We start from the raw sequence: 27590 nt of genomic DNA on the forward strand, positions 1-27590 counted from the left end.
CTTCATTCCAGAATGTTCTTCATGCAGGCTTCCCGCCAACCCCCTACCGCTTGCATGATGACTGTTCTGGCTTCTACAGTGGCAGGGTGCCAGGTGCTACACATCCGAAGGTGATGCGCTTCAGCCAGTTCCCATCCCTGCCCCGAAGTTGGTGGCCAGCCTCCCCGACATGAGGAGCAGCGAGCCCATTGCCAACCTTCTCGGCATTGCTCCACACCCTCTGAGACCCCAGGTCCCCCCACGCGGCAAGAGGCCAACTGTGTCGTGCCTTTCATGGGATGCTGGGCCCAACTCCCGGTGCCTTTGTCTTGGCCCGGCTGGCAGGCTCATCCTCACCGGGAGCTGCATTCTGGCCGTGAGGCACTAGACCCCAAGTGCAGGAGGGTGGGGTCAGCACCGACGCCCGCAGGGAGAGGCAGGCAGGTGCCAGCGAGGGCATGTCTGCCAGCAGGTACACCTTACCGGATCTGTGGCCCTGCAGCCAGACCAGCCAGTTCTGCTCCTGCAGCCCACATGCAGTGTGCCCCAAGGTTGAGGTCAGGACCGCTCAGGGGGAGCCTGTGGGGCAGGTGCGCGGCCTCCAGCGAGCGAACAGGTGGACAGGTGCAGGGCACTGCCAGGACCCTGAGGGCAGGGAGATATCTCTGCCGAGCTATGGCAGGGTGAGAAGGGTGTGATGGGCTCCCTTTGTGTCCCCAGGGGAGTCTCTAAGCAGGGAGGCAGGCAGAGGAGCACAGTTCGTTGTGGGGGGCAGGGGGCGCCCCCGAAGCCTGAGCAGTCAGCGACAGAGGACTTCACCCATGGAAAGAAGGAACTCAAAACAAGAGAGAAATCAGGGTGGACAGGAAAAGAGGAAGTAGAGACAGAAGGACTCATGACTGGGGGCAGCGGGGGGAGCGTTTCATCAGTTACACAGGGAGCCCCCTTCCCTCTGCCCAGCCAGGCTAGCTTTGTTTAGAATGTACTAAAATACTCCATTTTCATCAAAATATTAACAAAGTGTATGTGGATTTTGTGAAAATTCCCCATCATTCTGTGCCCCCTGAAATCCTGTCCTCACGCCAGAGCCTGGACCAGATTCCCATATGTTAAACAATCCCTCCACTTAAACTTGGCTACTGTACCAGCTTTAATGCAGATTATTGAACAAGTTACATATTACTCTTGCCTTTATATATCACCTAAAATGTGCGTGAATCAAAATTAATGCAGCTTAAAGATACCCCCAAAGGATCCCAAAGGATCACTGGTTGATAACAGAGCAGTATTTCTCAGGATTCTTAATATTTAGCCTTTCAATGAACAACATGCTTGCCCCATTGATATTATTTGAAGATTATATATCAGTTAGATATTGTGAGTAAAAACAAAGCAGAGCAAAGCCAAGTTTAGAGTGTGTGTGGTTTGGGGTGTTGTTCTCAGCAGACGCCCCCAAGCTTACCCCCAGCTGACCCAACAGTGACAGATAAGCTGACTACAGCTGAGGGTTTCAGGGTTTCAGACCAGGTGAAATCTTTTTTTTTTTTTTCCACATTGTTTACTGTCCATGTATTTGTGATCTTTCCAAATTTTTTCTTGTGGTTGACTTCTAGCTCCATAGTATCGTGGCCTGAAAAGGTGAAGGGTATGACCTCATTCTTTTGTATGAGGGCTGATTTGTGACCTAGGATGTGATCTCTTCTGGAGACTGTCCTGAGAACCCCTGAGAACAACATATATTCTGTGCTTTAGGGTGGAATGCTCTGAATATATCCGTGGATCCTTCTGGTCCAGCATGTCATTCAAAGCCCTTCTTTCCTTGTTGATCTTCTGCTGAGATGATCCATCCATTGCTCTAAGTGTGTTGATTACATCTTTCTATTTATTCTTTGTTATTTAAACATACCATTTTGTTAGAAATATATCCTGAAGATGTACAGCTTTGATTTTTTCCTTAAAGTATGGCTTGTCATTCAGAATAGTCATGGCTGGAGGGGGTTAACCCTATTAAAGTCAAAACAACTGAAGTCTCCTCAACATCCGCCCCCCCTCTGCCAAGTCACAGACATAAATACATTAGGGATTGATGGCCAGATCTGTGGCGTAGTCATGGACTGGCCCCTGGGTCATGTGAACACCTGTCCTTCACATGTTACACATGGATACCCAGGCTGCCTTTTGTGGAAACTCAAACTTGGCCCTTAGCGGATAAACATTTTCAGCTATCACGTGGATGGCTTGCTTTCTCTTTCTCTCTCTCTCTTTCTCTTTTGAAACATTGTCTGTGTATGTATCTGGATATTTCAATACATTTTGCTCTTATTTTATAAAAATAAATGTACAGGGGGAAGTGCAAGTATTGAGGCCAGCCTGAAACAGCACAGTACTTAGAAACTCAACCTAATTGAGATCATCATAGGATGAGCCAAAGCAGTGACTTTTTAGCCTCAATTAGATGCTTAATGAATTAAGCTGGCTGACTATATTAATTATGAAGAAAAAGGAACAAAGTTAAAATTTAGGAATAATGAAATTATGGAAGTACACGAAGACTACATCTAAAAGGCAAGGTATTATGAAGATTTTATAGTGTTTTAGTTTCATGATAATAACTTACATATATTCTTGGACTTTGACTTTTCAAATACATTTTTTTTAGGATTTTATTTATTCATGAGAGACACAGAGAGAGGCAGAGACACAGGCAGAGGGAGAAGCAGGCTCCCTGTGGGGAGCATGATGTGGGACTCGATCCCAGGACCCCAGGATCATGACCTGAGCCGAAGGCAGATGCTCAAACACTGAGCCACCCTGGTGCCCCTGAAATACATTTTAGGGACATAGTAAATAACAAAGACGGGAATTGCTCTATGTCTTACTCTTGAAAGGGGAGTCTAAGGAGTCACAACCTAATATGTATGCTTGGTGTAGGGCAGCATTTGCATGACACACTATGAATGGACGTCACCACTACTCCCCACCACCTACCCTGTGCCAAGAGTATCTGCAGTCTATGTAGCCCCTGACATGGACACACCAGTGCTTTTGGCCCTTTTGATTTGGGGAGAAGTCCCTTACGATACAACTGTGCTATCTATACCTTACAAATCTCCTAAGTAACACAATTATTGCATTCAGTAAATGCTCAGTGAAGGCTACAAGAGGATGCTTATGTGTTTTAAATCGATAGGGTAAAATAAACTGCCTCCCCTAACATGGGGCCCCATCCGAAGGCCCACATGGAACAAAAGGCTAACTCTCCCTCAAGTAAGAATTTCCCCTCCCAACTGCCTTGAAATGCATTTTTCCTGCCTTCATGCTGGTACTGAGTTATCGGTTCTTCTCAGGCCTCATGCCTGTGGTCCTCTGATAGGAACTACACCTCAGTTCCCAAGGCTCCACCTTGACCTCAGTTCTGGAGACTTAGTGTCTATAATTGTGTAAGCCAACTCCATATAATAAGCCTCATTATATTATATGTCTTATTGGTCTGTTTTTCTGGAGGATCCTAATACACAGACGTTGACCAATAGAAACTTTTTCTTGCTCAGAAACAGTGCACAAATCCACACCTTGAAAAGGATGACAATCATTTCATTCACATTAAAATCCTCCCTGAAGCAGGTGACCCCCTCCCCCTTCTATTGCCACCACTGCTCGGGCCATGGCTACAAACTTGTGGTCGGCCACAACAAAATTACCTGCATGCCTTCTATGCGTTGAAAAATTCTATGCTTTAGTTATTATGTCACAGAGGGCAGTGGGATGCAAGAACCACAGAAGGATGGCTGAATTCACTTGCTTTCATCCCTGAATCAGGAAGTGGCACCTGATTCTAGGTGGTCCCAGCGTCAGGGTCGAGTGGAATCCTAGGACATCCCACTGGTGTCAGGCTTGGTAGTTGGAGGCATGAGAAGACCTCCCTAACACACACATGTTGGAAATGGGGCACTTTTATCATACTACACTGATGGGTATGGGGTATTGTGCAATAGAGACTTAAAGACTTTTATTTTCGAGCTCTATTGGCCACTAAGCTCACCCAACTTTTAATGCTCTCTGTAGGCACCAAACCCAGACCTAACAAATCTGAGAAACACCTTTCTGGTTCGGAGGTAGGTGGCCTCAAAACCACACCGAGACACTGCATATCGTCTAACTTGTATGGAATGGGACCATTGGTGCTAATTATTTCATCCATAGGTTAATGGTGACAAGCAACGATCACTTCAAGGTCACAGAGCCTCTCTTAATAATTGATAAGCTGTATTTAATATAGTTTTTCATTTCATTTTTTAGAACATTAAAAACTATAGACAGCTTGGCAGTAATCTCTCTGAAAAGTGTTCCTGAATGTCCCATTCTTAAACCTCTCTGGATACAACCGAGTAAGTATTCATCTGAATCTTATAGATCCTAGTTTAGTTATAAGTAAAAATGTAGCTCAGAAATGGCCTGGTTTTGTTTTCTGACTGTATCTCAAAGAGTAGGATTCAGGGCTCATGGCTTGTCCCCCAGAGGCAAAGTGAGCGGGGAGAGACCAGGCCCTGGTCCCTTGCCCTCCCGCATGAGGCAGATGGTGGGTAAGGTGGCCCGTGCCACAGGCTGCCAGAAAGGGTGGCTGGATGACATTTTTGTGTGAAGTCAGACAGTTTATGTGAGAAGCACATGCGCTCACAGGAAGAGCCCACGCCGGGAAGGCAGGGCTCTAGACCTTAGGCAGGCTTGCAGAACCAAGCATGCCCTGGAAGAGGAGAAACCCAGTGATAAAGTGAAGGCACATTGTATGGGGGCCAGAGAAAGACTTGGCTGAGGCTCAAGGATGATGACAGGCCATCACTGACTGTTACCGTTATCGCGGCACCGTACAGGATGCACAGCACTCAACATCTTGTGCACGTCGCCGTCTGCAACCTTGGTAAAGGCTCGGTAGAAAGTCTATCGTGTGGGTGAGTGACCTTAGCTCAGCTTCCTAAGTGAATCATGCCACCGACAAGGCTTGAATTGAAATGTCTGTGCCCCCGGAGCCCCGCTTGGAGGGTGTGGTGTGCGCACACGCGTGTTTGAGCCTGTGTGTGACTGTGCATAGAGGGTGGAATGGGAGAGGAGCCCGGTGGGGCTCCCCTCCTCACCGTGGGACTGAGAGCCCGCCGGGGTTCTTCATGCCAGGTCAGACGAAGGGCAGGAGTAACCCCAGATGCAGGGGCTGGGCGGCAAGGGCAGAAGATGCAGCCGTGCATTCCTTCTGTCTCCAGTCAAGGCGGGTTCGGGAGCGGGGAGGGGAGCAGGGGACCCAGCCAGCTGGCGCTGCCGGCGCATGTGGGCAGCACCTGTTCTAGACGAGAAGCAACCGTGACAGCTTCCACGGTAACCACCAGCCCGGATTAGAACCACCAGCCCAGGTTCTTTTGTTCCCCAAGTTCTATCCCCAAGGTTGCCTGAAATCCTCCCCATAGAAATCTATGCGCTGAAACACAGCAGAGGAAGGAAGAACTGCCACAATCCCCCTCAAGCACAGGATCCTGGGGCCGGAGCTCCGAGCTCAGTGTGGCGGAGCATCTAGAGCTGCGTGGAACGGATGCGGCCAAGACTCAGCAGAAACTGTGTGAGCGAGCGGTTTTACCTACGCCCTGTTCTCATTGTACACTGAAGTAGGCGTGAACTTCGGTGCTCAGGACTTTATAGAAACCATTTCCAAGATCGATTATTTTTTTTTTAAATTGAGTTAAACTAGAAACATAGAAATTCAGTGGGCACAGAAGAGTCAGACTGCTCAGACAGCTTTTGGGTCAATGAGAAAGTCACTCCTAAATCATGAAAACAGTCGGTGGAGCTTTATAGGATTGCGATGAAAAACCCATTTTTTTTTTATTAGCATCTGAAACTGACAATGTGTCAAGGATGCTGATTAATTACCTGATTTTGCAAGCCAGGCGTGGACTGGAGTGTTTCTTTGACAATTTGCATAAAGATTGCAAAAAGAAATGGAGCACTTTCTTCTGCCCTATGTCAGAAGAAGCTCAAATGGAGCCTGTTTTAATTAGAGCAGTGTGCACTGTCTACCCTCCTGCTTAGTTCTTCAAATTTACTCAGACACAAATGGAATTTGCAAACGTTCAAGGTTTTTTATTCTTGTTCTTTCACCTCTTGTTTGTACTTCAGATGATTAAAAAAATGAATTTAATTAAAAGTTTGATGGTCGTCACTAAACAATTCAAATATCAATTATATGGAGATAGAATCCTCTTTGATGAGTAAATAAGACTAATATTTAAACATTTTATGACCTTGCAAATTCCAGGCCTTGAGTGTTGCTATGATTCATTTTCTGGCAAAAAATTCATTATCTTCAATTACATAAGATAGTATGCACTACACCAAGAAGAAGAGCTGGAATTATCCAATGCCTCGCCAATGATATTTTTTGTCTACTTATAAATGTACAAAGCTAAATAGAACAAAGTTATGGATTTGAAATAACCGTCTAAGCCATGATTACCAAATGAAGCTTAGGTAGCATATGGAATAGGAAACAGAAACACTGTGCCCTGTAGACCTATCATGGATCATATTTTCTAGTGGTTTGGATTTCCATCTTATTATTACATATTTTATGGCAATCTCATTCCCTTCTTGATTCCAGTTCCTTCACCAAAACTTATTAAAATTAAGCAAAGAACTGTGAGCTCAGGTCATTGGCTCACATTAATCCAAGACAGGAGGTACGAGTTGTTTTGTGGTTTAGCGGCCTTTTCAGGAACATGCATGGTTCCAGAGCTAGAGGCTGTGTCACTCACCCCTATGGTGGTGTGTGCGTGTGTGTGCGTGTATGTGTGTGCATGTGGGAGATCTGTGATGAGCCAGGCAGAGGGCAAACAAGAGGAGCAGAACATCCTGCCCTCCAAGAACTTAATGCCTAGTGGAAGAGACAGGTGATCAACCTAGAATCCAGAACACTGATCCCCAATGTCTCATCTGTATTTCCTAGAGCCTATTTATTTTTCCTATTTATAGTTTTTAATTATTCCACTTAAGGAGAATATTGGTACATTTCACTGGTGAAATATACTGTATTTGATTATAAGGTGGTGCAGCAAGACCCACTGCAAATTTTATGCAATATTTAGTTTATGTACCTTTCTAGAACATAAAGGGAGGGGGAGAGGAATATCCCACAGGTAGCCCTCCGTGGGGTAATTGTGGTGAGAGGGAGAGATGTGGGTCAGTACTTGGGTTACCTGCTCTGTGTCCACACCATCCCGACATTCAGTGTCTTGACACAACTGGGATCCTTCACTGCGCTGGTGAACATGCAGGCTGGTCAGGACGTGTTGGGCCGGCCCCGTTCTGCTTCACATGGTGTCAGCTGGAACGGTCACCCGGTGAGGGTGAGTCCGCCACCAGAGGCCTGGAGAGCAAGTGCTTCCGGAGCCAAGAGAGGGGCCCCTGCTTGCTTATGGCTCAAGCTCAGAAACTGGCGCAGCATCACTTCTACCACATTCTACGGTTAAGCATTTACAGAGAAGACGGGGAGCAGATCCCACCTCTCAGTAGGAGGAATACAGACAAATTCACAGCTACCTTTAAGGTGGCACCGCCAGCCTAACGGAAGCTGAAAAGAGGATGGAGATGTGGGATTCACAAGGGGGGCCATGGGAAGGATCTTCATCCCTCTGCAGATCCAGCTCTACCACCAAGAAAGTACGGATGGGGGATCCCTGGGTGGCGCAGCGGTTTGGCGCCTGCCTTTGGCCCAGGGGGCGATCCTGGGGATCCGGGATCGAATCCCACGTCGGGCTCCCGGTGCATGGAGCCTGCTTCTCCCTCTGCCTATGTCTCTGCCTCTCTCTCTCTCTCTCTGTGTGACTATCATAGATAAATAAAATTAAAAAAAAAAAAAGAAAGTACAGACGGAAAAAAGGCAAAATAAAGTCAGTTTCTTCCATTCTGATTATGAATCCCCCTCCCTCCTCTGTCCTCCACACAAAAAAGGATTGGGGATGAGGAAAGGGGGAAAAGCTGTATAATCATGTTTGGACAAACACCCAGAATCTGAACCCCTGACATTCCCTCAATAGAACCACATGGCACGCTTAGCTCTCACTAGCTTGTGAGAGTGGATGAGTGGATTGTGCACGTTCTCCCCAGTTCTGAGATCAGTGACGTCATACTAGTAGTCTCAGCCTAGCTATGGTGGGTGTCCTTACAGCAGAGATCTGCACACACCCCAAATCAGGGCTTCCATCCCCGCCACCTCCTCCTTCCTGGAGATAGCTGACCAGTAAACTACCATGTCTACACCAGCTGACCCTGGCCAGAGAGCTATGGAAAGTCATACTGAACAGAGTTCTGCCTTTGGAAACACTGCAGTCCAGCTTTCTGCAGGAAGAGCTTCCTTACTGAAAAATAGAAGTCAAATGCAAGAAAGAATCAACACTCCTCCCGTTGTCAGATGGACAGCAGGGCCATAGGTAATGTAGGTGAAGTAAAATAAGTCTTCACAGAGGTTAGAAATGGAACCCATCTGGGTTGTGGAGCGATCAGGGAGGGGGCTGAGGAGGTGGGGTGTGTGTGGGAGACGCTGTAGTGGTGCTCTCTCGGGCTGGGAGTGGGACACCTGCTCCCCGCAGGTGTGCTTGGGGTGGCAGCTTTATAGAGACAGACTGGGTGGATGGTGTCTCTTCCCTTTTATGGAATAGCCACGAAGCAGACACCTTTCCGGGGCATCTTTCCCTGGGATGTCCTCCGATAGAGGGGGTTCTTTGCTCCTTTCTCAGGAGGCAGGGAGAGAAGCTCCCATGAAAAAACCATGGAAAAGCAAGATTGCATTCATTGGCACCTATTCACCTCCAACTAAAGAGAGCAGCTCACAAACTGTGCATCAGGTCAAAACAGATTTCCAGGGGCACCCAGGAGGCTCTGTCGGCTGAGTGTCCAACTCTTGTCTCAGGTCAGGTCTTGATCTCAGGGTCGTGAGTTCAAGCCCCAGGTTGGGCTCCATGCTGGGTGTTAAAAACAAGCAAACAAAAAACCAGATCACAGGAGCTGCCAGCTGCAGCAAACAGTTCTCTCTCAGTTCTCGGGGGACAGTGGCATATTCCACTGCAGCAGAGGCACAGGATAGGGCCACATTCCTGGGGTCCGGAGGGGGAAGCCTTACTGTAAATAAGGATATGCATTTTCCAGCTAGGTAGCAGTTTTTCTAAAAGCAGTGAGCACCTTTCCTACGTCTGCCTCAATTGGACCAGCCCCACAGCCAGCACCAGCCACGGAGCCATGAAGCCTATGGTTCGGGAATCTGAGAAGCTATATTAAGTGACATTTGTTTTTCCAAATATGACTTTCCTACAATTAGGGCCAGATTGGGAAGGATTAAGCCTCCATTCTGCAATATCCCTCTGACCTGAATCTTCTATTCTGCATCTTCACTTAAACCAGAACCTTGCAGATTTGTTCAGTTATTTGGGCAATGTGTACAAAGCTCTCCCTCCTCTTCGCTTCCTTAATTTCCAAACGAAAGAGGAAGGCTCTAACTGCAAAATTCAAGACGATGCAGGCAGGGTAAGGCATTCTAAAGGTTTTTTTTTGTGTGTGTGCTGCAGGGGAACCTGGAGGAACACAGTTCACAGGAAGAGGGATGGTAAGGGCGGGCGGGCAGCGCTGCCAGGAAGGCCCGTCTTAGGAACCGAGACATGGCCATCAGGGATTGTAAGATGTGTACGGCCACCAGGGCAGCCGACATGTCCTCTTTCCCCAAGTCGTTGGTGACAAACTGAGCATTCTCCTTAGTGGAGGACTTGAGAGGTGAGGGAGGACTCTGGCCCCTCCTGCATGAGCTGATGGGCTCAGAGAAAGCATCACTGCTATGAGCATTTTGCCTAGAAGGTCACAGGTTAGAAAGGAAATAGGTTCATTATTAAAGCATCAACCGTGTCCCATTCACGGTGACATAGGACAGAAGGAGTAAGGGCTCTGTCCCTCTCTGGAGACTCCATGGCCCTACAGTGTATTTCCATCTTGGGAACACCAGCACCAGCCCCTGGGATGCTGGCTGAGCTCACCTGGCGCTTCTCACGATGGAGGAGGTGGGGTTCACCTAGGTTGTTATGCCATCTGGACAGAATGGGAAAGTGGGAGGACTGCGCAGAGCAGGTGGGTGAGGGCTGACTGCAGACACAGGGGAGGTTGGCACAGCTGCAGTGTAATTTGGACTCGAATTCTGTTCTGGGTGGACGGGCCGGGCATTGATGGAAAAGCTTAAGGCTTGAGGGTAAAGAAGAATTGAGAGGGGATCACTGATGAGGCGGCCTTCATGATGGCATTGCACCTGAAAGAAAGAAGATGCTCAATGAATATCTGGACGGTGGAAAAAAGAAGGAAGGGAGGAATTCTACATTGGGTGGTTCAAGGTCAGGCTCAGGAAGAGGGTGTGGAGAGAGGTGGAGAAAGATATTGCGTGTATGACTTTACTTGCTTTTATCTTGAAGTCAGAACTTACTATTTTCCCGGGTTAGGGAGTCTGAGGATGGGAGAGATTGAGCCATCCAGGGATGTCCCCAGGGACCTCGTTGGTGGGGTTTGTAGAGCTAACTAAAAGGTATTCTTCATTGCTTTTTTGGGGTATGCTTTTATTTTAAAGATTTTATTTATTTGAGAGAGAGAGAGAGAGAGCACATGCATAAATAGCGGGGAGAAGGAGCAGACTCCCCCTGAGTAGGGAACCTCATGTAGGGCTCAATCCCAAGATCCCAGGATCATGACCTGAGCTGAGGGCAGATGCTTCACCGACCCAGCCACCCAGGCGCCCTTTGATGTGTTTTTTAAGGGAGATACACTTGGGAGTAGGACGGATGGAGACCACATTCCAGCTTCTGTACTGATAGTGTGGCTCAGTGTGCCTTAGAGGAGTGACCATTATGGGTTCTTGATGATGGACACTAGAGAAAAGCCTTGGCACAGGTCACTGGCCCAGCACATCCCCAGCGTGATGCTTCACCTAAAGAGGAAGCAGAGCACAATGTCCCATGACTTAATTTTAAAACTTAATTTGGTTGGAGAAAATAATCAGCCCTATAGTAAGCACAGGCAACATCTTACACTTTAAGTATAACAGAAACATTGGTACTTTGTACTTCTGTATATCATTATCCCTGAAAACACTTGAGTATTAAACTCTCCACTTATAAGCAGAGCAAAACATCCTCAAAATCACTTCTTTCTGCATATTCTCTGCTTGAGTGCTAGAGACAAACAGATTACATTTGGAGAGGCTCTTTTTTTACATTTTAATTGAGGATTTTTTTTTTCTTATTCACCTCATTGAAAATAAAGAGTGATGAATCATGTCTTCTGATCAAGATCCGTGTCCGAGATTGTTGCCCTGACCTTGGGAAAGTTTGTGTCTGTGTCAATTCAGGTCTAAAAAGCGAAAATATTTTATAGAAAACAGGTTTTGCTTAGTAAAATGTAGGAAATCAGCCATCAAAGAAACGACTTTCAATCTTTGATCTATAAACTTTCCGGCAACAAATTTTAAATGACTTTTCTTGTGGAAAGTAAACAACGTCAAACATCCCCAGCTCTCTCTGGAAACCCTGAGAGCATAGGGGGCATATGAAGTTTCCCGACAAATGCTGATGTGAACGCACCTTGGGCCTGTCAGCCTCTGTCCAGGGCATCTCATGACACAATGGTTGCAGCTTGAGAGCAAACAGAGATGGGTTTTCTTTTTTACAAAGCTCTCTGATGCAAATACACAGGAGAGAGACTGTTGGCAGGACCCAGTACCAGAACCCCAGTCAGTCAGAAAGCTCTGCATTTGGGAATCAGGTCTTCCTAAGGGGAGCTGGGTTCAACCCCATTGTGACACCTTGTGGAGACCGAGCCTCCAACTCCCACACCCCACCTGAGTTAGCAGCGTAGCATTTCGGGATTATCCTAAGACCTAGGGGCAGTGATGTTAATATGTACTGAACCATTATTATGAGCAAGCAACTATTCTAGATACTTTCCATCAACTCATTCCTCACAATGACCAAAGCCATGGTGTGAAAAGCACACAGCTGTCAGCAGAATGACAAAGTCCTAGCACCTACAGTGTGTGGAGTGCCTACCACACACTCCTTTCACATGTTTTTGTCATGTGCTTTACATCTGTTACAACATTTAATCCTCAATCAGGTGTTTAGCTCCTGACCACGAAGGGACTCCAATGGACTCAGCAGAAAAGGAATGTGCCACAGAGATGTTTGGAAAGTTACAGAACCAGGTGTGAGACTGAGCTAATAAGAATGATTCCGACACCATGGAAACCAGTCTGATGAGAAAAATCGCAGCCCCTGCCACCAAAACCCAGATGTGGGCTCGCCCCTGTCAACTTCTGTGCTGCAGAAGAAACTTTCCAGCAGGTGGTTGTTTGCACCATCACCGTTACTGGCATTTCTGCTCCGTGAAATTTCAGCTACTGCTGCTCCATCACCAGTTCTCGAGAGAATGGAAGACATTGCAGAGGTGGCATCATTTGGCTCTACTCTGGCTGCAAAGAGGTTTATAAAAGTAACTATCTAACATTTTCAGCTCCTACTTGGGGACACAGCTTTTATTCCCTACCAGTTCTTTAAACCTAGGAAAAGTGTGGTGGGATGGCAAATTTCCACTTGTAGTAATTTTACAAGGCTAGTTCTAGTATCGTTATGTCCAAGGATCATGGGGCCAAGATCCATAGGTCTCACTGTCTTAGATTGGGTTCTTGTGCACACACTCTGAGATGGAAAATTCAGTGAAAAGGTTTTATTAGAGAGTGCTCGGCAGAGACACATCTCTGAGGGAATAAGAGGAGGAGTGGTTGAGGGACAAGCTCATCTTCAATGGCACCACTACCAAGTCTTTGGTCAGTCCAGTAGGGAGCATCATTGCTGAGGTGACAACAGGATTGTCCCACATTAAGGAAAGTGGACAAAACCTTGTATCTTTGGACGAGCTAGTTTGGGGCATGGTAAGACTTTTGGATGGGGCTGAACCTCAGACGAGGGTGGTTCCCTCTGGCTGAAGGGACATGAGTTATTGTGTTATTTTTGTAATGGCAATGAAGTCACCAATCCTCACAAAATATTGGCAGAGAAACTGTGAGACTCGTGTATCTTCTTCCCATGTTGCAATCTAGGGGAACCAGTGCTGTTGAGGATGTGCAGAAATTGGAGTCCTTCCCCATTGCTGAGGGAATGTAAAACAAGTCGCTTGCATTGAAAAAATTGGGTGGTGACTCATGCTTGAAGCCCACTGGAAGCCCGTCTCCCTCTCCAGCAAGCTAATGGTCTTGTATTATGTAAATCTCTTCCTGTTAAAATATTTAGGGTGATTTTAACTTCATGAACTGACATCTGACTGATATGACCTGTAAGACCAGAAGGAGCATAGGTGTAGTCCCTCTTCACCTGGACCACTTCCTTCTTTAGTTCTGGGTATGATGAATGGAGGAAAAGAGATCACTGAGTCCATCTGGATGAAACTGACCAAAGGGTGACCATGGCAGTGACTGATTTGAAACCGTGCCAACTGGGCAAGAGTTGAAGGCACTAGGTGAAATCTTTAAGGAAGGTAATGGCTGCTCTCAAATACTGTAAGCATTCAGTTATTAAGAACTATGTAGTAATGGGAATAACTAGGACAATTTTGGAGACAGGTGTAAGGAAGAAAGTCCTTGTCATCATTGCCTTGCCAGGCCTTCAGATTCCCACTGCAGGAGGAGTTAAACTGGAAAGTGGATGACCATCTGATGGAAAAGTCATAAGAAAGATCCAAAGATTTTGAAGTGGGCAAATGTTGAACCAGATGATCCTTAAGTGGAGAAAGCACACCAGCAGCTGATGCCCAAAATGGACTATATGATGCTAGAAAACAGATGAATTTTGTCAGCCATGCTTAGGATTCAAGATTTCTATCTAGATTCACAGAAACATTTAAAATGTCAGTTTTTTTTGGGGGAAAAATCTAAACACCATGGTAACACTGGGCATTCCCTATGGAAACAAGTGATGTTGGTAGGAACCTAGTGCTTCCTTCAGGCAGGACAAGCACTTTGTAACTCACCACAATCCCAATATTCTCGACCATTTTGGCTTTTGCTCACGTCTATTATTTGTGCCACCTGCTGGGAACCTGAATTTGCTACCTCTGGGTTGGCAAGCCTAGGATTCTCTGATTTTTTTGAAGCCATGATTCAGGGGCCAGTTCAAATGCTTTCTCTAGGGGCAGCCCGGGTGGCTCAGCGGTTTAGCGCCGCCTTCAGCCCAGGGTGTGATCCTGGAGACCCCGGATTGAGTCCCACGTCGGGCTCCCTGCATGGAGCCTGCTTCTCCCTCTGCCTGTGTCTCTGCCTCTGCCTCTCTCTCTTTCTGTGTCTATCATGAATAAATAAATAAAATTAAAAACAAAACAAAACAAAACAAATGCTTTCTCTACGCAGGAGGCTTTTCCTACTCATATCAATGATTTTACTCCCTTCCATGAACTCCCCCAGCTCATTCATGAGACATTTAACACAACTTTCCTTGGTATTTTCTTGCAACTTGCCGGTAAGATAATTAGATGCTTGAGGTCAGGGTCTCACGTAGAAGAGGCATCCATAGGTATTTGCTCAACACATGCCCTGCATGGACTCCTAATGCTGCCCTTTGACCAACTGATTAATTTTGTTGCAGCTTAGAAATAGCCCACTCAATGTAAGAGGAAAGTGTGCCCGCTTTTATTTTGAACTGCAAAGTAAATATACTTTCAAATTGAGTTTTATTTCCTTCTGAAATTCTGGAGTCTTGAAACAAGTTTGAAGGAATAATTTAAGTTATAGACTGTGGCTCTTCATAGCTGTTGATTATGTTCCTAGACATCATCAGCATGCACCTTTGCCATGGAAGTCTATAAGTTACTTCTTTTCCTTTACCGAGAAATTCAGACATAAGACAGTCTCATTCCTTTTTTATGTTTTTCTCTCTGAATGATTTAGTTTTATTTAAATTTCAGTTACCATACAGTGTAGTATGTTAGTTTCAGGTATACATATAGTGACTCAGTCTTTCGCTACATCACCTGGTGCTCATCACAAAAGGTGCCCACCTTCATCCCCATAACCTGTTTTTCCCATCCTCCCTCTGCCCCTATCTGCCCTCTGGTGACCAGCAGTCTGTCCTCTGTAGAGTCTATTTTTTGATTTGTCTGTTTCTTTTTCCCCCCTAAATTCATCTGTTTTGCTTCTTAAATTCCATATACGAGTGAAATCATATGGTATTTGTTTTTCTCTGATATCTTTTTTACTTAGCATAACAGCCTCTCAATCTGTCCATGTTGTCGTAAATGGCAAGACTTCATCCATTTTTATGGCTGAGTAATATTCCAGTGCCGATATGGATACAGATATATAATATATATCTACAGACACCATTCTTTATCCATTCAACTATCGCTGGGAACTTGGGCTGCTTCTGTAATGGGGCTGCTATAAATAATGCTGTGATAAACATCAGGGCTCATGTATCCCTTTGAGTAACTGTTTTTGTGTTTTTAGGGTAAATAACTAGTAGCATGGTTGCTGGATTGTAGGGCAGTTCTATTTTTAACTTTATGAGGAAACTCCACACTATCTTTCAGAATGCAGACTGCCTCATTTCTTTATGCTTGAAGTTTACATTTGAATTTATAATTGCAAATCAATTTAATTGTTATTGTATAGACATTATATTCTCAAATCACAATCAATTTTGGGGGAAGCCAGGTGAACAATTTGTTCCTTTTGATTTAATCAGGCTTTTTGAGAATAATGGTATTAATTTAATGCTCACTAATTTTCTTTATATCAAGATGTAGTGTCTACATATTGTGTATATCAGCTGTTTCTAAAATTTATTCCACAGAATCTTTTTTATTGGAATGCCCCCAAACATGCCATTAACAAATGGGTCACAAACTTATAGGATGTGATATCCCAATATGAGCCACATTTTTGAAGCTATGAAGTCTTTTTAAGATGTTAAAATAATTTCTGCTTCCGAAGATGAACTATTCCACTTTTTCTGGAAGTTACTGAACACCTGTGCTTCCCTTTAATTACACAATTAAAAAGAAGTCTAGCTTTTAATTGTACATATAGCTGGGGGTAGCAGGGAATGAAGATGTGTAAAGCTCCCTGGAGGAAGAGCAGTCTTCTCCTTGGGCCTGGCGTGAAGGGCTGGTATTATCACCACTGGGTGAGACAGCTGTGCTCAGTATGAATAAAGAGGCAGCAAATGGATTTAACTAAAAGATAGAAACTCCAGTGAAACAAAGTGCAGGAAATCGAAGTTAAAAATTCTACCTAGAGAGTTTCAACAGAATATTTCATCATAAAATTAGCATAGGACTTGGTAACAAGGAATACACTAGAGAAATCTTGGAAATTTCACACACATACACTTGCCACCTCAGACCCCAGACTCATACATACAAAACAACCCCCACAAAGAATGGAAGAAAACTAGAGTGGGCTGGAGATTTGAAAATAATGCCAAGGAATTCTCCCCAAAAGAAGTGCAAATAGACAAATAGCTTTTAAAAATATGAGGGAAAAGCTAAACTTTGACTTTGACATAGGCTGATGGGAGATCTCTGTAAAGTCTCACTAAAAAGCAATAATAAAATAGAATTGGCACAAACTACCATTTCAGAACTCTCAGTGCTGATCAAATAGTACAGCACATTGAGAAGGCCATGTTCTTGTACAACTACTAAATCTTAGTAAGAATAGTGAGTGTTGTGCCCACATTCATCCCCCTACCTCCACCCTCAGCTGCACGGTGTAGTCATTGTACCAGCGAAGAGCAGGCTGTGAGGACTGGCAGCTTCCCTGCTATACTTGGAGAAAACCATGTTCAGAGGCATTACTAAGAATAAGACCAATGTTAGGTGGGATTCAGGACTATATAATATTGCAGTTAGCCTGAAGTTGTGATAATTTGGGGGGCAAGCAGCAGACTGAAGGCCTGTCCAGGATTAAATAGGAAGTGTGACTTTGATAAGCTCCTACGTATCACTGGTGGTCTGGAAGGTAGAGAATATGCACCAGGCTGCACACATCTCTGGTTACATGTGATGTTTCAAGCACAGGAAAATAAAAGCCAGGGCAGATTTGAAAACTGAGTGAATTTTGAATGTATTCTTCAACCCAAACACAGACTCACCAGGGAAGGGTGGAGGCTTTACTGGTTGAAGCTGCTTTAGCATAAACCGTGACCTGTCACTATTGACCACTAAGCTAGGCTGACCCAGGGGCAACCACTTCGATGTCAGGCCATAAAAAACAGGAATTAAAGAAAGAAAAAATGAACAGGGACTTCAGTGGCTGCACACTGTGGGGAGACAGTATCTAGAGACAGTCCAGGCAAGTCATCAAACAAAAACCACCAACAACAACCAGTTATCACATGGGTGATATGAATACAGAGTTACTGCAATGTTATTCAAGGTCCAGTTTTAAACAACAGATTAGGAGACATGCAAAGAAACAAGAGTGCCCCAGGAAAAAAGCAAAAGCCAGTTTCTGAGTTTCCCTGATGTTAAACTAAGTAAAGACTTTGAAGTAGATAAAACAAATTTATTCAGAGAACTAAAGGATATTATTAAGAATTAAGCAAAAGTGGGATGCCTGGGTGGCTCAGTGTTTGAGCATCTGCATTTGGCTCAGGACATGATCACAGAATCTTGGGATCGAGTCCCACATCAGGCTCCCTGAAGAGAGCCTTGCTTCTCCCTCTGCCTGTCTTTGCCTCTCTCTGTGTGTCTCTCATGAATAAATGAATAAAATATTTTTTTTTAAAAACCTGTACTGATATGTCCTATTTGAGGTCTCATTGTAATTATACTTTTGTTTAATTCTTTTTTTAAAAAAAGAGTTTTTATTTATTTATAAATAAATAGGCAGATGTTATTGTAAAGAAATCCAGTAGAAATTCTGGAGTTGAAAAGAGAAACAACTAAAATGCAAAAATTCACTAAAGGGGCTTTACAGTGGATCTGAGCAGACTGAAGAACAAACCCATGAACTTGAAGACAGATCAGTAAAAAGTACAAAACTGAAAAATACAGAGGAAAATGAGCACAAACATGGGCAGCATTAAGCACATCAACATACACATAGTAAGTATCCTAGAAGGAGTGAAAACAGGTTTTTTTCAGTGAAAAAAATTCAATGAAATGGTAGTTGAAAACTTCTGAAATTTGATGAAAACTATCTATCTACACATTTGTAAAGTTCAGTGAAACCCAAATAGGATAAACACAGAGTTATAGAAAACCTGGACAACTTTTTTAGCCAATATGGCTCAAGTGACAGGCATAGAACACTCTTCTCAACACAAGCAGGATGCACATCCATCCAAAATACACATTTCCCAGACAGACTACATGCTGGGCCATAAGATAACTCCCAACATATTTAAAAGGATTGCAAATATACAAAGTATATTCTTTGACTATAATGAATTTATGGATTAGAAAACTCAGTATTATTAAGATGGCAATTCTCAGATCTTTAGGTTCTGAGTGACATAAACTGGAGGACCAATAGCTAAAATAAATTAGTTCTTTTGTTTGTCTCATATAATGGTAACTCTGTAAGTTCAGCATTAGCTATGGCTGCTCCATGATGTCATCAAGAACCAGCCTTTGTCTTTCTTTGCTTTTAGAAAAGCATTGGTGTCTGATATGATTTCATGATGCAGTTGATTTATACTTATCATGTCTGCAGTTGGAAGGAGGGGAAAGATCAAGGGCATATACACAAGTCATTTGAGTCAGCCTTCTCTTGAAGTAGCTCTTCCAGGAGCCCTGCTCAGGTACCACCACTTGCTTCCTGTTGGCCAAAACTGTGTTGATGGCTATTCTAGCAGTCCAGGGAGCTGGGGAGGGTAGTTGCTAGACAAGCACATTGCCAACCAGAGCATAAGTGCATTCTGTTAGCGCCGCCTTCAGCCCAGGGCCTGATCCTGGAGACTTGGGATTGAGTCCCGTGTCGGGCTCTCTGCATGGAGCCTGCTTCTCCCTCTGCCTGTGTCTCTGCCTCTCTCTCCCTCTGTGTCTCTCATAAATAAATAAATAAATAAAATCCGTAAAAAAAGTAGAAAATAAATAAACAGGGGGAGAACAACTATTAGGTGGGCAAACAGCATGTGAGGTACAACATATATTTAATTCAGGCTTAACTGTATCATTGAGCCAGGGCCATCAGCTAAAGCGAGTCGTACAGTAAATACTGAAAGACAAAATAGTTCCTTTTAGTGAAAGGTTAATCCACTGGTATTGCATTAATGGAAATTACTGTTCTTTTCAGTTGTTTAGATAAAATACTTGGTTCATTTCCAGTTTAAGAAGGTGGGTCTTGGGATGCTTCAAGTTGGTCAATTTTAAATTGATTCTGCTTTAGTAACATTTCAAAAAAATGAATATAAATCAGAACAAACCCTGTAGGGTGTAGCAGGTTTCAAATTTTCTTTACAAAAACGGCAATGCACCAGTAATCACAGAGCAATAAAGAAAAATCAGAGAAGTATATCACAAGGGAAAAATAATGGAAAACCATTAGAGACTCAAAGAGCGGAAAGGTGCCAAGAGAAGATGAATGGCTCCACAAATTTTATCACAGTTTTTCAAGAAATTACAATAAGCCACCAGGTAGTGAAACCATTTAGTCAAATTATTGATACAGACCAATTATGCCTCACAAGAAATGAGATGATCATTTCCCTCTTACTGAATCCAAAGAGAGCTGTAGGAGTCCAGGCATATACTGCCAGTGAAAACTGAATGGTGATGTAAAATATTCTACAGAACAATGTAGCAAGTCTATGATTACGTACAATGAAGCAAAACTTTATTGACATTGTCCCTTTAGGAAACGCTCGTCACCATGACCACAGACATGGTCTGTGCTCTGTTTCAGAGAGTGGTTGACAGAGTGATGAATTGTTTCCTTCAGATTCTCATGGGTAGGTCAAAGGGAAGAAAAGTGACCAGTGAGGCTAATATTATAGAGATGTAATTGGACAATTTGGTTTGGTCAGAAACTCTTGTGGTAAAGAAAGGAATGCAGACAAGGTGGGCTTCTTAGGCACAATTGCTTCTTTCTGTGTTTATAAGAAGAATCCCCAATGAAACCCTGATGAGTGGATCCGATCTGGGGATGAAGACTACCATAGTGAATTCGGGTGCCCAGGAAGGTCAGGCCACCAGACTCTATAGTACAGGATGGAAGATGCACTTCTGCCTCTCCATTGAGCCAAGCTGTTCTCTGACTCTGCTCCCTGTGCTGGATCATGGTCCCTTCAACATGTGGCTAACGTGAAAGATGAACAGAAGGGGCAGGTGTTAATATAGGATTTCTGAGAGGAAGTATTTAACTGCCAGTGGGAAACTTGCCTCATTCTTCTTTTGATGAGGAGACTGAAGCCTGGAATCTCTCTCAGCTAGTCCCCAGTGACCCTGGCTCACCCACAGTGACCAGGAAATAGGGTATGTTTGTTACTGCAGCATAGCCTCTTAGCCTGTCCTGACATACACTTCCTAGCAAATCATTTAAATTGCTTAAAGTACTGGTCACAGTCCATGATCTCCTTGTTTCCTTATTCTTTGCTGTTTACTTTTGAAATGTAATGTCTCTGTGGGCAGAAACCTTATCTCTCTTGTTCACTAATTCTTCAGAATCTAATATAGTATCTAATATTATCAGAATCTATATAAGTGTTCAGGCAATATTTGCTCAATTAATAAACATAGTCTTTAAATAAGAAGGATCTTTTTAGCCAAGGAAATGCTTTCTAGCCAAGAAAATGCCTTGTTCTTAGGTAAATACCTACATCCACATTTCCAACACTTATGAGCTTGTGTAGCCTTGGAGATATTACTTCACCTTTTGTAATTAATGCTGAAGTTCACTTATAAAAATGGGATAAGCAGGGGCACCTTGGTGGCTCAGTCACTGAAGCATCTGCTTTTGGCTCAAGTCATGATTTCAGGGTCCTGGGATCGAGTCCCATGTTGGGCTCTCTGCTCAGCAGGGAGTCTGCTTCTGCCTCTAGCCCTGCCTTTCTCCCTTCTCCCCAGCTTGTGCTCTCTCTCAAGTAAATAAAAAAAAATCTTTAAAAAAATAGGATAAGCATATAACTGTCTCCTAAGGTTGTCATGAGCACTATGTGGAAATACAAGTAAAACAATGAAGCATACACTACAGTGATAGAAAATAGACATCCAGTGCGGTATGCCTAAATGTCAAATTCTATTTTCTGTTTTCCCTTGTAGCGATATCTATTTATATTCTTGCAGTCTGGCTGAAATGTTGAGTGGAATATTTGGGAAGATGTCATCAGGTGGAGAGGACAAGCACTCTTCTTCCCGCTGAATGTGGATGTGATGGCTAGAGCTCTAGCCTCTGTCTCCTGCTCTGAGCTCAAGCAGAGGCTGGAAGCCATGCATAGCCGGGCAGAAAATAAGAAAGCCTCAGTCCCAGATGATGTTGTGGAGTTACTGGTATACTAGAGCCGGACTATCAGCCCTGTGCTGTCTCCCTTTAAACTTCAGTTAAAAATACACTTCTTGTTGTTTATGCCACTGGAGTACTTATAACCAGCAGATAAATTGTTTCTAAGTGATAGGCTCCTGATGTATATTGATACTCTAACTTTTTTTCTCCATTGAGTCTATTTGTAGGTGTGCCTGTGTGTGTGTGAGCGTGTATCTATGCACAAATGTCTGTGTACATTCATAATGGAAATCTTTATAGTAACACCATCTTCACTTTTGTGCCAAATTCTCAGTTGAATCAAATGGCAATAGATGAGATGGTGATGAGTAATATAAGCCTAAACTCCTTAGTGTATTCTTCTTACATTAATTTCATCACTTCTACAAGCTTTTGCTGAGAAATTATTCAATAATTTGCTCAATGCTGTTTATAAGCATTGGAGATTAAAATTTGAAACTTTGCCCCACCCTCGAGGGGGTTAGAACCTCAAGACAAAAGAACCAGCTAACAGTGGTGTCAAGTGGCTAACATAATGGGTGGGCTGCAGCAGGATCCTTTGGTGACGTGCAGAAGCCAAGTGTTCACGCTCAGCTCATGGGCTGGAGAAGCAGCAGCTTAGGAAGAAGATGATAAAGGAGGCTGCACTCAGGCACCCCATCAGAGGGCAGGGGCGTCAAGGACACTTGAAGAGAAAGGAAAGTGTCCAGAGAACTGCAAGGAGTTTAGTGAGGCCAGAAGAGGAATGTTCAGGAGAGGAGACCAGGAGAGGCGAGGACAGTTAGGGGTGAGGACTTGGGGGTCTCCCTGTTGTCAAGGTGAAGCCACTGAGAGGCTGCACAAAGGGAAGGCAAGAAGCAATTTGATCAAATCTGCATTTCTGAAAGGCCAGTTTAATGGCAACAAAGAAGAAAGATTAGAGGTGGGTTAGTAGCAGGGATCCCTGTATGGAAATAATGGCAAGAATCCAAGAGGGGGGATGAGGGGCCCCCCAGGGAAGGAATCAGAGGTAGGAGTTGAGTGGAGGGGAAGGCAGAATGTTCCAGGCTCACTAGAAGAGGCGATGGTTTGGAGAGACAGCTGGGATTACAGCTGGAGCTCTTGTTTGGGGTAAATGGTCCTATTTGCCAAGCCAGAGAAAACAGGAATGGGGAGGGGGGTGGCTCTGGAATCCAGCATCTTGTCTCCAAAGAAAACCACAACAAAAACACTGATTGCCATACCTCTCTTCCTCCCTTCCTATTTATTTATTGTTCTCTAGGTTTTAGTGATTTGAAATGGAAAACTCAGACAAAGCCCCAGAATAGGTTAATATCCACTGCAGGGAGTAATAAACAACTCATTCATGAGCTGTTGTTTACAAGTCAAACAAACAAGGTAATTGTTAGCAGCAGAGATTTAGTTTATTTTAAGCCACTCAGTTAAATTGGGTTTGCATTCTTCAAGTCTTTAATTTCTCCTCCCAGAGGAAAAAAGTTCTGCCTTCATTTTCTACGGGCAACTCAGTAAGAAAACTTAGAGGACTTCATTTAAAAGTTGAAATTAATCATAAACGATGGATTAAAGGATTATTTGCCAGTGAAAGATTTGGTTATTAGCCAGAATTTGGGATTAGTAATACAAGGGACTGCTTGATTTGATGGATTTTTACAATTGCTTGTAGATAGAGAAGCTTCCATGCAGCAGTTGCCAGGAGCCTCCTCACCTTCTGGGGCCTGTTTCTGGAGTCATGGGGAGGGCATCTCAATTACGCAAATGTGGGAAAAATAGGCTCTTGTCTCCCTAATACATTTGTAGATTCTTGGGTAGGGTATAGGCAAATGGATACAAGTCTTAGAAAGCTCCCGTGAGAAGTGTAATTAAGACTCCCAAATCCTTGACTTCTGAAATGTTTGAAATAAATGTTATAAAAAGCTCGTGGTTGAGTTTAGAAGCTCCTATTCAGGTTGCAGGGCCATCCCAGAGCTCTGTGCCTGGCACGATCTTGGCCGGTCTAGACCCAGCTCATGCCAGGTTTCCTCTGTTGGTGGAATCCTCCTGGCACCCGACAAACTCAAGGGTTTCTTTCTCGGTTTAGTGTGACTCTGGTTGAGTTGTAACCTAAGGAGACAGTCCCTCAGACCTTGGTCCTTGCTTGGGCTGAGTATCTCCCCTGTATCTGCTGTGGCTCCCCCCTGGTGACTGCTGGTAGCTCGCAGAGCCACTTTTCCTTCAGGTTCACCAGCCAGCATCAGCACCTGCGTTCCTCATGTGCCCCAGAGCAGGCAGACATTCTGGACCCCTTCCATGGCACATAGGATTTAGGGAGATTCGAGGGTATCATGCTTCTGTTTCGTTCTGAGCGCTGAACAAAGTCAGAGTCCTCAAATTCCTGCTCTTGCCAGTCTCTGTCCATTCCCTACGTGATCTCATATAATGGCACCAGGGTTTTAAACATTATTTATAATGATTCCTAAATCTGTATCTACACCCCAGAACTTTATCCTAGACTGTAGACTTGAACCCAACTACCCACTCAACACCTCCACTTGGGTGTCTGATACACCTTTCAAAGCCACTGTCTATACTGGAACTCTCAACTCTTCCCCCCAAACCTGCTCCTTCCTCAATCTTCTTCAATGCAGTAAATGGCAACTTCCCTGTCAGACTCTCAAGCACATTAGCATTATCCATGACTCCCTCACATCTCGCATTCATTGAAAAACCCATTTGTCCTTCCCTCCAAACTACATCCAGACTACTTTGTCACAGCCTTCCTGCTAGGACCCTGGGGCATGACATTGTCCCGTTTCTCCTGGATCGGCTTCCAAACTGGTCTCCCCTTGTTTCTTTCCTTGACATAAAAATCTACTTTCAACAGCGTATTCAAAGGGACTTTTTAAAAATCCAGTTCCTACCATATCATTCTTCTGTTCAAATGTCCCCAGGGGTATCTGCTAGCTCCTATGCCTGCAGCCCTCCTCCCCAATACCTACATGGTTTCCCTTCTCTTCCTTCTGGCATCCACTCAAATAGCACCTTCTGTCAGGCTTTCCCTTTACCATTTTAATGATCAAGTTTTATCTATTTTCATTGAGATAGAGTCGAAATACAGCACTGGGTACGTCTAAGAGGTATGGTGTCTAAGAGCAGGGACGCCCAATGGTTTTATTTCCTCATTGGTTCTGTTTGCAGCACCTAGAACGACGCCGCTGTATAGCGAGTGCCTGGCACGAAGTCTCTGCTGTGTTGCTCACACCCTCACATAAGGCCAGTCTGAGAACCCCAGTTCCGCGCGAGTCCCTGCCCTGGGCCTCTGGTTGGGGTCGCTGCACAGCACTGTCTGCCATCTCCGGGGCACTGTTGGAGAAGCCTGCCTGCCTCCCCTGCACCTGGTGGTCCACGAGTTGATTTTTTACCACCTAAGTCACAAGGAAAATAGGCCTATATCTTACAAATTCCAAGGTGTATGAAATTTGGCATTATTTTAAAGGTGTGACTAAAAACTAAGCTTAGAACAATTCCCAGAACTGCTTCTCCAAACACGCTCAGCTGTGCCTGACATCAAAGAGGCCATGGTTGATGAGATGCTGGGGTACATTTAGGGAAAGAAGAGGCAGATAATGATCATACCAGGAGGACTTGTGTTAAATGCTAGCCTTTACCACATGCTGACCTGGTGCCAGAACCTCTGTACACATTCTACCTTCACAGCTGCCCTAGAAACAGTCGTTGCCTCTGTTTGTCCTGAGGAAACCAGGGCTCGAGTCATTAATATCTTGGTCAAAGTCCAAGGGTTAATAAGGGGCTAAGATGGGGTCGCAGACTGCTTTTCCCACTAACCCACACCACCTTCATGATTATCTCTAAAAGAGGGTTGGCAGCCTGTGTTTGAGAAGTACCTGCAATGCCATTTATAAGTGATCTCCAAAGCCCTGCATAGAAACACGGCAGGATCGCTCCTCATGTTGTGAAAGAGAAGAGCTCACAGATTTGTGACTAGGCTTGTCCTCAAGCCTATTTGTCTAGGAACCTGCGCTTAGTGATCCTATTGCTTGTGTTGTTTGAGTGATTACAGGAAGATCCTTCATCGGAACGGTGAGCGTGGCCTTTGGCAGTGGGGGGAGGCACGCTGGACCACACAGGACACCACGACAGGAGGTGGCGACCTGCCTGCACCCGAGCCTCCGCGGCAGCCGCAGGACAGTGACTGGAGGGGGAAGGTAATGACCTGCGCGTGAGCCTCCGACCATGTGGCCAGTGCCTGGGTGTTCTGGCCTCGGCGTGAGCGCAGCAGGGTCCAGTGCTGACGGCCCGAAGGGGATGGCTCTATCCTTCACTTGGGTGCTGTGCCTTCATGGCCTTTCTCGTCGGCCTGCTGGGTTTCTCAGGGGTCTCATACAGCGGCCACCCACCAGCGGCGGCACTGGTCACCTGCTGTCATAACTCTGACCTGCTAGCTCAAGTCACATCGCGTGGCTTCTCAGAAGGTACATAAAACCTTTGTCTCTTCCTGGGATGCCGTTCACCCAGTAGCCATCGCACACACAGCAGCACTTTGGTAAAGGTGGCCTGCTTTCAGGGTTGTGAGCTCACACCTGCCACACCGCAGTGACGGGACTCATTAGTATGCACAGATGCAAAATAGTACCTGCGTTTGCATTATGGAGACAGCGGAGAGGCCTCCAAAATCACCTTCAGGTCTGAAATCCCTGCACACGACATCCCTTCCTAATTAATACCGTTTACACCTTCGGGGTTGTCCCCCAGCACTTCGGGGCTGTGCACGTACTTACTACCATCTCGCTCGAGGAGGAGCACAGTGATCGACAATAGGTCTCTACGAATCCCGAGTGACAGATCGCGTGGTTCTGTAATTGTGCATGTTTGTACAATCAGCTTCCTAGTCCCGCTACATGAGCAGGAATCGAGAGGCTCTCCAGTGCGGAGCTAGGTTTTCTCAAAGTCTTGGGTGTGTGGTGGCAATGCACGAATGCAGCGGTGCGCCCCAGGGGTGACAGTTTGGGTGGGCCTGGCATCACGAGGTGCCCACCGCACGAACAGGCGACGGTGCTGCATGGCACCCCTCACACCGTGGCTGCCCGCAGGCGGGTCCTGAAGGATGAGCAGGAGCTCGACAAACTACGGGAGGACAGAGGAAGAGCACATGGACAGTGTTGCAGCAGCTGGCCTGGCTTGATGGAAGGGGAGGAGTCAGCTGAGCTGACACGTCAGCCCTGCCCCCCTGGTCGGAGTCCTTTGCCGGGTGGGTCACTTGGACTTACGTGGGTCGCGGACACCTGCCAGTGCGCACAGGGCATGCATGGCAGGCAAGACCCAGGGCAGACGGAGCCCCAAGGCTGACGCGGACGGACAGCAACTGTCCACGAGGTTGGAATTTGGGCAGGACTCTGTCATGCGCTGAGACTCGTTTTCTGTATTCTGTGATGAAGGGGAGCGATGGGACAGGGTCCTCTCAGGGTGTTTCTGGGGGGCCGAGGGGCTGAGGGGGTGGGGGCCCCTCTGACCTCTGAGACCCCACCATCTTCGGGCACCTTGCAGAGGACACGTGTGTGGCTGCACGAGGTTTGGGGAAAACCACACGGACATGTCCTGGAAGCACCGGGAACCCCTGGAAAATCTGGGACACGCATGTCCCCCACGTGCAAGTCTGCTCGGAGGGTTGGGGTGTCTCTGCAGAGCGTGACTGGGAGCACCCACGTCCTCACAGCAGCACTGACTGGGTCCAGTACACGCAGGAGTGAACTGGGTTTATGTTTCAGAGCAATTCTACAGACAGGGAGGAGCCAGTGCAGGAGAGAGTGGAGAGGAGGGGGTACAAGGATGGAACCAGGAGCGGAGGGAGGGGCCAGGGGACGGCAAAGGGCCTGTGGCGCCTGCAGTAACCTGCTCCCAGTGAAGCAAAGGGTCTGCAGCACATTCAGGAACTTGCACACAGTGAAGCAAAGGGCCCTTCTTTTCCACCCACTTCTTATGAAGCCCCAAGTGCTGAGTATTGCACTTACCAGGTAAAGATCCCCACAAGCTCATCCCCGCAGGCTCATCTCTTGTGAACAGACCTGATCTTTCCCGC

The 27590-nt window shown here is 45.5% G+C and overlaps 1 long non-coding RNA gene across 1 annotated transcript; it reads left to right on the plus strand.

Annotated features, from left to right (window-relative positions):
• The first annotated feature begins 5272 nt into the window (after positions 1-5272).
• On the plus strand, positions 5273-21647 carry LOC144311160 (uncharacterized). Its single transcript, XR_013376722.1, has 2 exons — positions 5273-5582; positions 21298-21647. It is a non-coding gene; the product is annotated as an uncharacterized LOC144311160 (long non-coding RNA).
• The last annotated feature ends 5943 nt before the right edge of the window (positions 21648-27590 follow it).

This window comes from Canis aureus, chromosome 3 (genome assembly GCF_053574225.1).
Source record: "Canis aureus isolate CA01 chromosome 3, VMU_Caureus_v.1.0, whole genome shotgun sequence".
NCBI lineage: Eukaryota > Metazoa > Chordata > Mammalia > Carnivora > Canidae > Canis > Canis aureus.